Genomic DNA, 9,963 nt, shown 5'->3' with positions numbered 1-9,963 from the left:
AACATAAGTACCTCCTGGTGTACGTATATATATATATATATATATATATATATATATATATATATATATGTACATATGTACATACATACATTTATATTTATATATAAATATGTCACCATGCATAATCATGTGATGTGCAAAACAAATTGACTTCAGGGCAGTGAAGGTTCAATTCAATTGTAAAATGTCACATCATGAAAATTTCCTATATGCAATTTTTCTTTTTTCTTGAAGCAGTTCTCCTGAGAACATGCAGTGGGACGCAGGGGGCGACAGATTCCACGTGCGGAATTTATTAGGTTTGACCACCCTGGGAGGCGGGTCATGGCCCGACCTCTACATTCATGCTGCGGCTGAGGGAAGGGGATTTAAAGAAAGGTCAGCGGGAGCAGGAGCGGCAGGAAACAGAATGAAGTCATGGCCGCAGCCGTCTGAAGTTCAAACATGAACCCCTCCGTCCTTATCTGCTGCATGGGACACGCAGCAACACGAATCTGTGTCGCATCAAGAAAAGGTTTTTCCCTCAGTGGACAGTCGACGCTCATGACTTACAGTTTTATATTTTGTATGTGCTATGACAGGTGCTTTAAAACAAACGCGTAGAATCTTTGGTGGATGGTTTTTGTCCATTAAGCCTGCAAGTTTTACTCTTTGAAAAAAAATAATATGAATAGAGCCACGTTTTCATCTGCATCATATCTTTTATATGACCATGCACAAAGCGGAGAGGAACATCGGGAAAGACACTTGGCTGTGCTTCAAACGTCAAGCACAAGAGCCCCGGACTTGCATTAAATTTAATTAATTTGCTCTTCATGTCCTAACAGGCAACGCTGATCTTATTTACAAGATGGTTTAATAGGCGTCTCAGTGCACAACATGCTGTGCATGCTAACACAAATTGCACAAGGTTTGAAAATAAGGGGAAATAATGTGAAGATTTACCATAGAAGTGGATAAAAAGAAAAGGATAACAGACGGGTGACGCTGTCAGAAAGAGTGGAAGGAGTTGGGGACATGCGAAGACTGGTGGGAAAATAATGTTTCCTCTGTTGCAGGGTTGCAAGGTTTATGTCCTTGGCTAAAATCACGAAGGCGCTCAGTGTTCATATGTGATTTAATGATGTCAAGCCAAAGACATTTAACAGAAAGTAAACGGAACTGGATGCAGAAAATGTTGGGGGGCAGGAGATTGTGCACTGAAATAAAGGCCTGCTTATAGCATGACTACCCCACTTTCATCATCGAGGATGTTCACTGTAAAACTACCAACACACACACACACACACACACTCACACACACACACACACACACACACACACACACACACCAGTCAACAAATGTGTCAACATAAAGTCAAAGTAGAAAAGACATTTCTATTCCTTTTCCCTCTTTGTCTGAGTTCCTTCCCTTCCTGCTTCCTCAAAGCTTCTTTGGATGTTTCCTTCTGTACCTTCCAACACTGCAACAGCTTTTCTCACGCTCTCGCTTTGCTTGGGAGTGGAACTTTACCCACCAACAGTTGTTGCAAAACCTCCTACACGTTTTACAGAACGTGCACAGAGCGCTCCCGGAGAGCTCAGACCCAAAATGACTGAACAAAAGAATTGAGACTAACAGGCAAAACACTGAGCATTCCCACTCCCTCCAATGCTGTTCTCTCTTAAGAAAAGTGCACTAGTAAAATTTTCATTTCTTCATCCCAGCATTCTTGAAACAATTATATGGGGTAGATTTAAACCGAAAAAAGGTTTTATTACCAGTGCTGTGTTTGTCTAATTTAGCCTCGGATGTCACTGAGGCCTTGTCATCTCTTAATTCTGGAACAGAGGAAAGAAAAATAATTTCCCCAGAGAGAAGTATCGCCACTTGTTTGTCTATATAACCCACAAACATATCGTATTTTATGTTTGTGCGCCGCCACGAGGAACTGCGCATGCCGCCGAAGACAATGAGATCAATCCTGATGCCGCAGAAGACAGTAAATATATAAAAACCAAAGTATCCTAATGTCTTCATAACAGCGGGGCCTTAAGCTGCAACATCATATTGGTGGAAATAAATCTTGCCGCGGAAAGAGGAAAACTCACAATTTGATTTGCTACTTTTGTGGCATCGAGAGAGAAAAATAACCCACTTCTTTGTCAGAGAGCTCGGCGCGGCCCAGAGCTCCTGTGCCATCACAGTGGCGGCTTTAGTTCCCACTGAGCTGTGGGAATGGGCGACAGCCGCTGATCCCGCCTGGAGCGACGCCACAGCGTTGCGAGCCGTGTCCACATATTTACTACTTTTCTTCTTTGTTTTCGTCTCTTCCCCCGAACAGGAGCCTGAGAAGAGGTTAAACGTTTCGCCGGGTGCAGAGGGTGGAAGCGGGCAGCTCTGCTCGAGGACCAAACAGAGGCCGCGAACGCGCCTCCTTCCAAGGGCAGGGCGCCAGCTGGAACGCGGCTCACTATCGCGGGCTCCTATCCATTTCACGCTGGGCGTCGCGCGGCCTCGGCTGAGAGCCGCGAGGCGAGCCTCGGACAGCTGGTTCATAGGTGAGGCATTTTTCAGGACACAGATAACACAGCATAATTGCGGGTCTGGATGTTACATAGAGCTGGGGCATTTAATCAGCCCCATTCATAACAATTTGTGACTCGTTTGTGGGAGTCATTAGGGCCTCCCCGTAAAACAGTTCAACGAGTCTCAAATCAATCAGGCGCACTCGCTTTCGTTTTGCTGTGTGAACAGAGTGCATTAATAGAGGAGAACCTCTGTGCTGCCACCGCAGCGTACTTGCCAGTTGATTCTGAATATGGCTCAACTGGAAAACTAGACCAGTAGGACTCCGCTGCACTGGCTGAGAGATGCTGTTTAGCCGTGTGCACGGTTTCATTCTTTGTTGTTGTTTTTTTTTTTTTTTTTTTCATTTGGGATGGATGGATCACGACTCAGCAGTTGACATTGAATAAATCAATCAGCTAAAACTTGCAGATGCCTGTTCTAGTTAATGAAATGTTGTGTTCCCCATTAGGGGCCATGTTAGCTTGCTCTATAAAAGAAAGAAGAACAAGATGGAGGGAAATGAACAGAGTAGCACAGAGAACTATCTGATGGCACAAATAGACATTCCCAAACCCTGCTGCCAACTGCATCACACGTTTCGCCGCATGTGTCTGCATGGCATTTGGCAAATCAACTGACAGCTCCATATGTACGAAGAGATCCTCACCAACTTTGCTCCTCCCAGGCATCCAGTGCCACTCTGAGGGGCTCGGTCCCCAAAGTCCAGGACGGAAATATTTTCCCCGCACACACACACTGGGAAATATTGGAGCAAAGTGGAGAGATGGATTGGAGGAGTGACAGGAAAGCAAGGAAGAAAAAGAGGACTGGGGACGAATACTGGGTGATATGAGCAAAAGTTTATAGCAGGGTCTTTTTCATTATTATTTTTTTTTTTTTCGCTTTCACCGTATATGATGAGTTTTTTCATGCATGACTGGGTGTTGACCACATTTTGTAATGATTGAGAGGGGAATGACTGCAGTCCCTTGCCCTTATTTACTGTCATGTGGATTCGATTGTGTAGAAAAACTTGAATGTCCACATTAGGCCGGCATTTCTGACCTCCCACAACTTTAGTCCTAAAGCAGGAAAGTTTAAATTTTGCCCATTCGCTGCTCACCCCTGTCGGTAGAGGCGCTGGGGGCATTTTAGAGGCAAAAAGAACTGGACCAAATGGAATATTCTGGCTCAAAACACCAGTAGAAAAAGCGAAAACAAGAAAAACATGTGTGCGTGCTGCTTCATTGTGCCATCCAAGTGTTGAGAACACATGACTCAAAATGACAACATGCCTGAGAAGGTGAACAAAAAGGAAAAGAAAAGAAAGGACGTTGTTGCAAGCTGCTGCAAATCCTTATCACATCTTTTTTTCCCCCGTCTCACTACCTGCAATATTGGGTGATTATAATATATTCCGCCGTGCCACCTGCACCTCCTCCTGCCGTTCTCCTGTTAACGGCAAAATTTACGGCGATGGGATGTGTCGCTCGCTGATGAATGTGCAATATTCTCATGACAGCATTTAGAATTGACTAAAGCTGTCCCGTCTCCGACAGCCAGCTGGTAAACAACTTTCTTTTCCGTTCATTTGGTAAACCTCTGCAAAGCCTGGACGTGTTGCGCATTCGTAATAATGCCTTGGTTCTTCCTTTTTGCTACTGAGGGACTGAGTGAAATATAAAGATTGCAAAGCTGACCTGGCTGCTTACTATACCGTGTCTGTTATGCTCAGATCTGCTGTTCTTACCCAGGGTGAGTTTTAACCTGATGGTTCTGCTATAAATGCAGTGCAGCGCTGATGAGCCAAGCTCCTGGGTGCACCAGTCACATTATTCTGACAGTTGAGGCCCATAAAACACGTGTAACTGTCGGCCACACTCCTGCCACGTGCCGTCCAGGGAGACAGTTTCTTGGTTTGTTTCATTGTTTGCTGAAATGTTGTTGATGTGCGGAAAAAGCAAATGAAAAATGTCAGTCCAAACAATTTTACTTTTACGGTTGATAATACAGATGCCTCCCAGGTAAACGCTGGCTGCAAGCATTTGGCTGTTACTGTCTCGCTGACAAACTGAAGGTGTGCATTTCCAATATGGGTGGCAACATTTTTGTAGGACGGAATGCAAGACAAAGAACTATAGATTTATAAATTAATTTGTGCAGCGTGAATAATTTCTCATGCTGCAGTGTTTCATCTCGTGCTGTTTTCTTTCCTGTCTCTCTTAATTGCTCTTGTACTTGTACATTATTATTTATTTGCCTGCGGGCTTGAAGCCTTTGTATATATGTAGACAACTATTGAAGGGGAAAAACAAATGTTGGCCATATTTTTTGGGTCCTGAAGATGTGTAGGTGATAATCTATAATCATATTTCAGCCCTATACCTTTTCAAACGCAAAGTTAAAAAAAAAAGGTTTGCAATAAATACTAAATGAGAATTACGCAAAGAAAACACACAAGTATAAATTAATTGACAAATTAGCCAAAGCAATAGTAATTTTGGGAAAAGGAAAGTGACGATCGGCATGAAGAAACTAAATTACCAACCAGGCAACCAACAGTAATACCAGTTATATAACTGTTGCACAGTAATTGATTAGGGCCCATTAAGCAAACTGGATGCTACAGATGCTACTTCACTGTCCTGCGGCAGCATAACTCCACCAGCACAGACAAATCTCAGAGCTGGAAAGAGGTTGGGTGGGGTTCTTGGCAGCCAAAACAGACGCTTTGCAGAGTGGAGACTGAGCACCATCCAATGCACGAGGCCAGCCTAGAGTTTGGTGTTTGAAGCAACAACTCTATGAGGCCTTGTTCATGTTTCATTTTAAAATTAGAAATTCTTTTCCACGTGCAGCTGCATATGTCAGTGCTGAGCACACCTGAAGAAACATGGAAATGGCACATTTGCGGACAAGGATGGAATTGCAATAGCAATACCACAGCGCACCTCCGATTAAGGAAATGAAATGTATGTAAAGTTAACGGTAGCAGTGTCTCTCGCAGCTCCAAGTGAAGCCTCTCAAGTGTAAATGATTGTTTATGGTGGAATGAGAGCTGCAGGAAAGGTTGAAACCAGTGTTGGTTGTCTCTGTCATCCATCTGCTGTTGCTTCGGAGACCAAAGACGCCCAACAAATGTCAAGCACAAAAGGTGGCGTCCAACAAAAAGGGCAAGATCAGAACTCTGGTTTTACTGTAAACACGGCTGAACAAAGTCCTCTGAAGATCTGCACCCTCTGTGAGAAAGAAAACTAAAAGTTCATATATATATATATATATATATATATATATATATATATATATATACATATATATATATGTGCTCCCCATTTCTTATGACAGAAGTTAGTTAGAAGTTGGCCTTAAAACCATAGGTTCTCTCGAGGAATATCTCATTCTCAGGTTTACTTTTTAAAAAATAAATACAACAGGAGAGCACACAATACCCGCCCTACATGAAGAGCCTACCTCTGGCTCCTGTAAATCCATCCTTCTCAACATAGCGTCCTTTCATGTCAAACTAATCCCATCCACAGAGGGACTGAGTGAATTACATATTTCTCTTCAATATTTGTGAATATCTCAGGCCAATTATGTAAAGGAGGGGGAGGGGGGGAGGAGATTCCTCACTGAGCCTTAAGTTGATTAAATCAAAGCTAATCGCTCCTCCGTTTTTCTCCGCCATTCCGAGACTCGGTGGACGACTATTCAAGGAAACAGTTCATCTGCAGCCTATTTTCCTTTCTCATTTAGTATTACCTCGGGGGCATCCAACATTTTAATTATCATTATCATAATCGTAAATACCATTCACACCATCGTGATCCTGCAGACAGTGAACAAGCTGCTGCTATTTCCTCATGAAATAAGCCAAATTGCTCATCCAGTACCTGGGCTTCCATGGGACAAAGAAACTTGTGCATTGAGGTGACCGAAGTTCATCCCTCCAATTTATTATAGTGATGCACAGACTTTGTGTGCACGCAAACGCCTTTTGGTTTAAAACCCTACAGATTTTGCATTTTCAATGAAGGATGAACTGACTGGTCCAGATATGCTCTGTGCATTATATTCCAGTATAGCACCCATCTTACCATCTTATCCCACAATACTACCAATAATACACAACAATGACACAATATCAGCAATCAGTTTCAACCAGTGGGTTTTGTGTTGTTGTTTTTCTTGTTTAATTGTAAAGTAACTGAAAATCATTTAAGTTTTATTCTCATAATTTTCTACAATATCTTTCCAAGAATTAATTCAGAAATCATTCAGGTTAAAAAAAAAATGACTACAAATAAACGGTTTTGTTTAGTCCCCCCCACCCCCCATTGTAATGCTGTCACGGTCTCCAAGCCAACGCCCCTTTGATATTGATAGCCAACAATCTTCCCCTATTATCTTGATAGCCAACAATCTTCGCCTTTGATCTGCACTGCCTTTATTAACCAATCTCCTGTGTTCCCCCGTTGCCAGATTATCTGTTTTGCTTTGCACCAGTAGTCCAGCGTCGGTCTCCTTGCTGGACTCCTTCGTTCCCTGGTTGACAACAGCCCGTCTCCGACCCTGCCTCCGCCTCGTCCTCGGACCGATTCCCCGGTAACGACCCTGCTCGGCTCTGACTACGTTCCTCGTCTGCCCCGCCCGTCCCTGACGCCGATCTCGCCTGCCTCTCTCACCGCCTGCACTGGTTCTCGACTCTGGACTGCCCGACCTCTACTCTTCAATAAACCTCTTAAACTGCATCAGTGGCTGTCGTGCATTTGAGTCCACCAACACCTGACAGTATAATCTGGCCATGGACTCGCCGACAATCCCGACGCTTCCGCAACCACCCTGGAGTTACGGCGACTCGAGGAGTGGCTTCAACAGCACCGCTCGCAGACGGATCACCTGTTCACGGCATTTGGTTCTCAGGTGAACTCACTGTCGACACAGGTACGTGACATGGTGCAACCCTTACCTTTCAGCAGCTCCGTTCAACCTCTCGTGCCACTCGCCGCACCTACTCCATTCTCCAGCGAGAACAACTTCCGAGAGTTCCGCTTACAGTGCGAGCTCCACTTCGAATTATGCTCATCATGTTTTTCCTCCGAGCGGTCCAAAGTGGCGTACGTCATCTCCCTCCTTACTGGCAGAGCAGCAGCCTGGGCGGCTGCGGAGTGAGAGAATAGGAGCGCGACGTGCCAGACCACGACTGACTTTTTTTAGTGCTTTGCTTGTTTCGTCGCTCACTGGTGGGTCGCGAGGCTGCCCAAAAGCTGCTGGGTTTACTGCAAGGCAACCAGTCGGTAACAGATTATGCTATCGCCTTCCGTTCGACTGCAGCGGATAGCGGGTGGAACGCTGTTGCGTGCTACGACGCGTTCCATCAAGGACTCTCGCCTGGGATTAAAGCTCATCTGTTGGCTCGTGATCTTCCCTCTGCCCTGGATGAGCTAATCGCTCCACAGAATGGAATTGTCTCACCTCGCAAGTCAGCTCTCGGGACACCCTGGGTCCGCCTCCTTTTGGCGGAGGAGAGGCAGCGAAGATTCCTTCATCGCCTGTGTATTTACTGCGGACAGCCCGGACATCTCATCGCCTCTTGTCCCTCCCGAGGAAAATGTAGCCTCCCGACTCTGAGTCTACACTCCGTTGATTCTAGCTCCCCCAAGGGGAGACCAACATGTTCCGTTTCACTTGTCTCATCCTCTGAGGGAGTTCAGATGCCGGCTCTGGTGGACTCGGGGGCAGACGCTAATCTGCTCAACAAGGATCTGGCTGGGAGACTGCAGCTGGACCTCAACCCCTTTTGGACAAGCCCATCAGGGTTCGGTCTTTGGATGGACAGTTGTTAACTCAAATCACGCACGTCTCTCAGCCAGTGCAGGTTAGTTTCCCCGACAACCACACAGAATTAATCTCCTTCCACATTTTCCGGTCTCCCCAATATCCCCTTGTCTTGGGTTTTCCTTGGCTACAGCTCCACAACCCCCGCATTGACTGGACTCTAGGGGTTGTGAAGGGCTGGGGTCCCAAGTGCAAAGATGCATTTTTTCCCCAGATGCCTCTCCAGAATTCTCCCAAACAGGACACCACTGCTCGGCCCCCTCCTAGTGTAATGGAGAGGGTGCAGGCTGTCGCATCCTGGCCAACCCCCTCCAACCGCAAACAGCTCCAATGATTCCTGGGGTTTGCCAACTTCTACCGGAAGTTCATCCAGGGTTTCAGCACCATCGTCGCGCCACTCCACCGTCTCATCCCTTCATCAACCCCTTTTACCTGGACACCAGAGACTGATGAGGCGTTCCGGTGCGCGCTCATTTCCGCACCTGTCCTCACGCAGCCTGACCCCGATCAACAGTTTGTGGTGGAGGTGGACGCCTCGGAGGACGGACTCGGAGCGGTCTTATCCCAGAGGTCAGTAATGGATAATAACATTCACCCCTGTGCTTTCCTGTCCAAGAAGCTGACGCCGGCAGAACGCAATTACTCTGTGAGAGACCGGGAGCTGCTGGCCATCAAGGTGGCGCTGGAGGAGTGGCGCCACTGGTTGGAGGGATCCCTGCAGCCCTTCGTCGTCTCGACGGACCACCAGAATCTGGAATATCTCAGGACGACAAAACGTCTCAACGTCCGCCAGGCACGATGGACCAGTTTCTTCGTTCTTTTCAGTTTCCAGCATTGGAGAAGGAGGTGCGGGTTCCGACGGCCTCGACCCTGGTCAGGAGATGTCGACGGGTATGGATCCGGGCGCGCCAGCCACTCCTTCGGTCAGCGGCCAAGCACAAGGTCTACGCTGATCGTCACCGTGTCCCGGGTCCTGCCTACCGGCCAGGGTCCCGAGTATGGCTCTCCACCAGAAATCTCAGATTCCAAGCTCCCTCTCGCAAGTTAGCACCCCGTTTCATTGGTCCATTCCCAATCTCCAGAGTTTTTGATCCTGTGTCCATTCGCCTCAGTCTTCCCCGGAGTGCGCGAGCTCACCCGACTTTCCACGTCTCCAACCTGAAACCTGCCAAGGAGAGTTCCCTGGTGCCCGCATCTAAACCACCACCGCCTCCTCGGTTCCTGGACGATGGCCAGAGGCTTTACACGGTCAGGAAACTCATGGCCGTTCACAGAAGAGGGAGGGGGCACCAATACCTGGTGGACTGGGAGGGTTACGGTCCAGAGGAGCGATCCTGGAAACCATCAAGTGCCATCCACGACCCCTCCCTCATCAGAGACTTCCACGATGCTCATCCTGACCGACCTAGGCCGCCAGGAGCCGGCCGTTGAGGGGGGTGGGGTGGGGTGGGGGGGGTACTGTCACGGTCTCCAAGCCAACGCCCCTTTGATATTGATACTATTGATAGTGATCCTGCAGACAGTGAACAAGCTGCTGCTATTTCCTCATGAGATAAGCCAAATTGCTCATCCAG

At 47.0% G+C, this 9,963-nt stretch overlaps 1 long non-coding RNA gene across 1 annotated transcript; it reads right to left on the bottom strand.

Annotated features, from left to right (window-relative positions):
- Positions 1–8,317: 8,317 nt before the first annotated feature.
- On the bottom strand, positions 8,318–9,212 carry LOC142904234 (uncharacterized). Its single transcript, XR_012929361.1, has 2 exons — positions 9,025–9,212; positions 8,318–8,814 (listed from the first exon to the last, which is right to left on the bottom strand). It is a non-coding gene; the product is annotated as an uncharacterized LOC142904234 (long non-coding RNA).
- Positions 9,213–9,963: the final 751 nt, after the last annotated feature.

This window comes from Nelusetta ayraudi, unplaced genomic scaffold (assembly GCF_046127955.1).
Source record: "Nelusetta ayraudi isolate G7.1 ecotype Tasmania unplaced genomic scaffold, CSIRO-AGI_Nayr_v1 ptg000125l, whole genome shotgun sequence".
Classification (NCBI taxonomy): domain Eukaryota; kingdom Metazoa; phylum Chordata; class Actinopteri; order Tetraodontiformes; family Monacanthidae; genus Nelusetta; species Nelusetta ayraudi.
The sequence above is the reverse complement of the archived record's forward strand: the minus strand, read 5'-3'. Positions and strand labels throughout refer to the sequence as shown.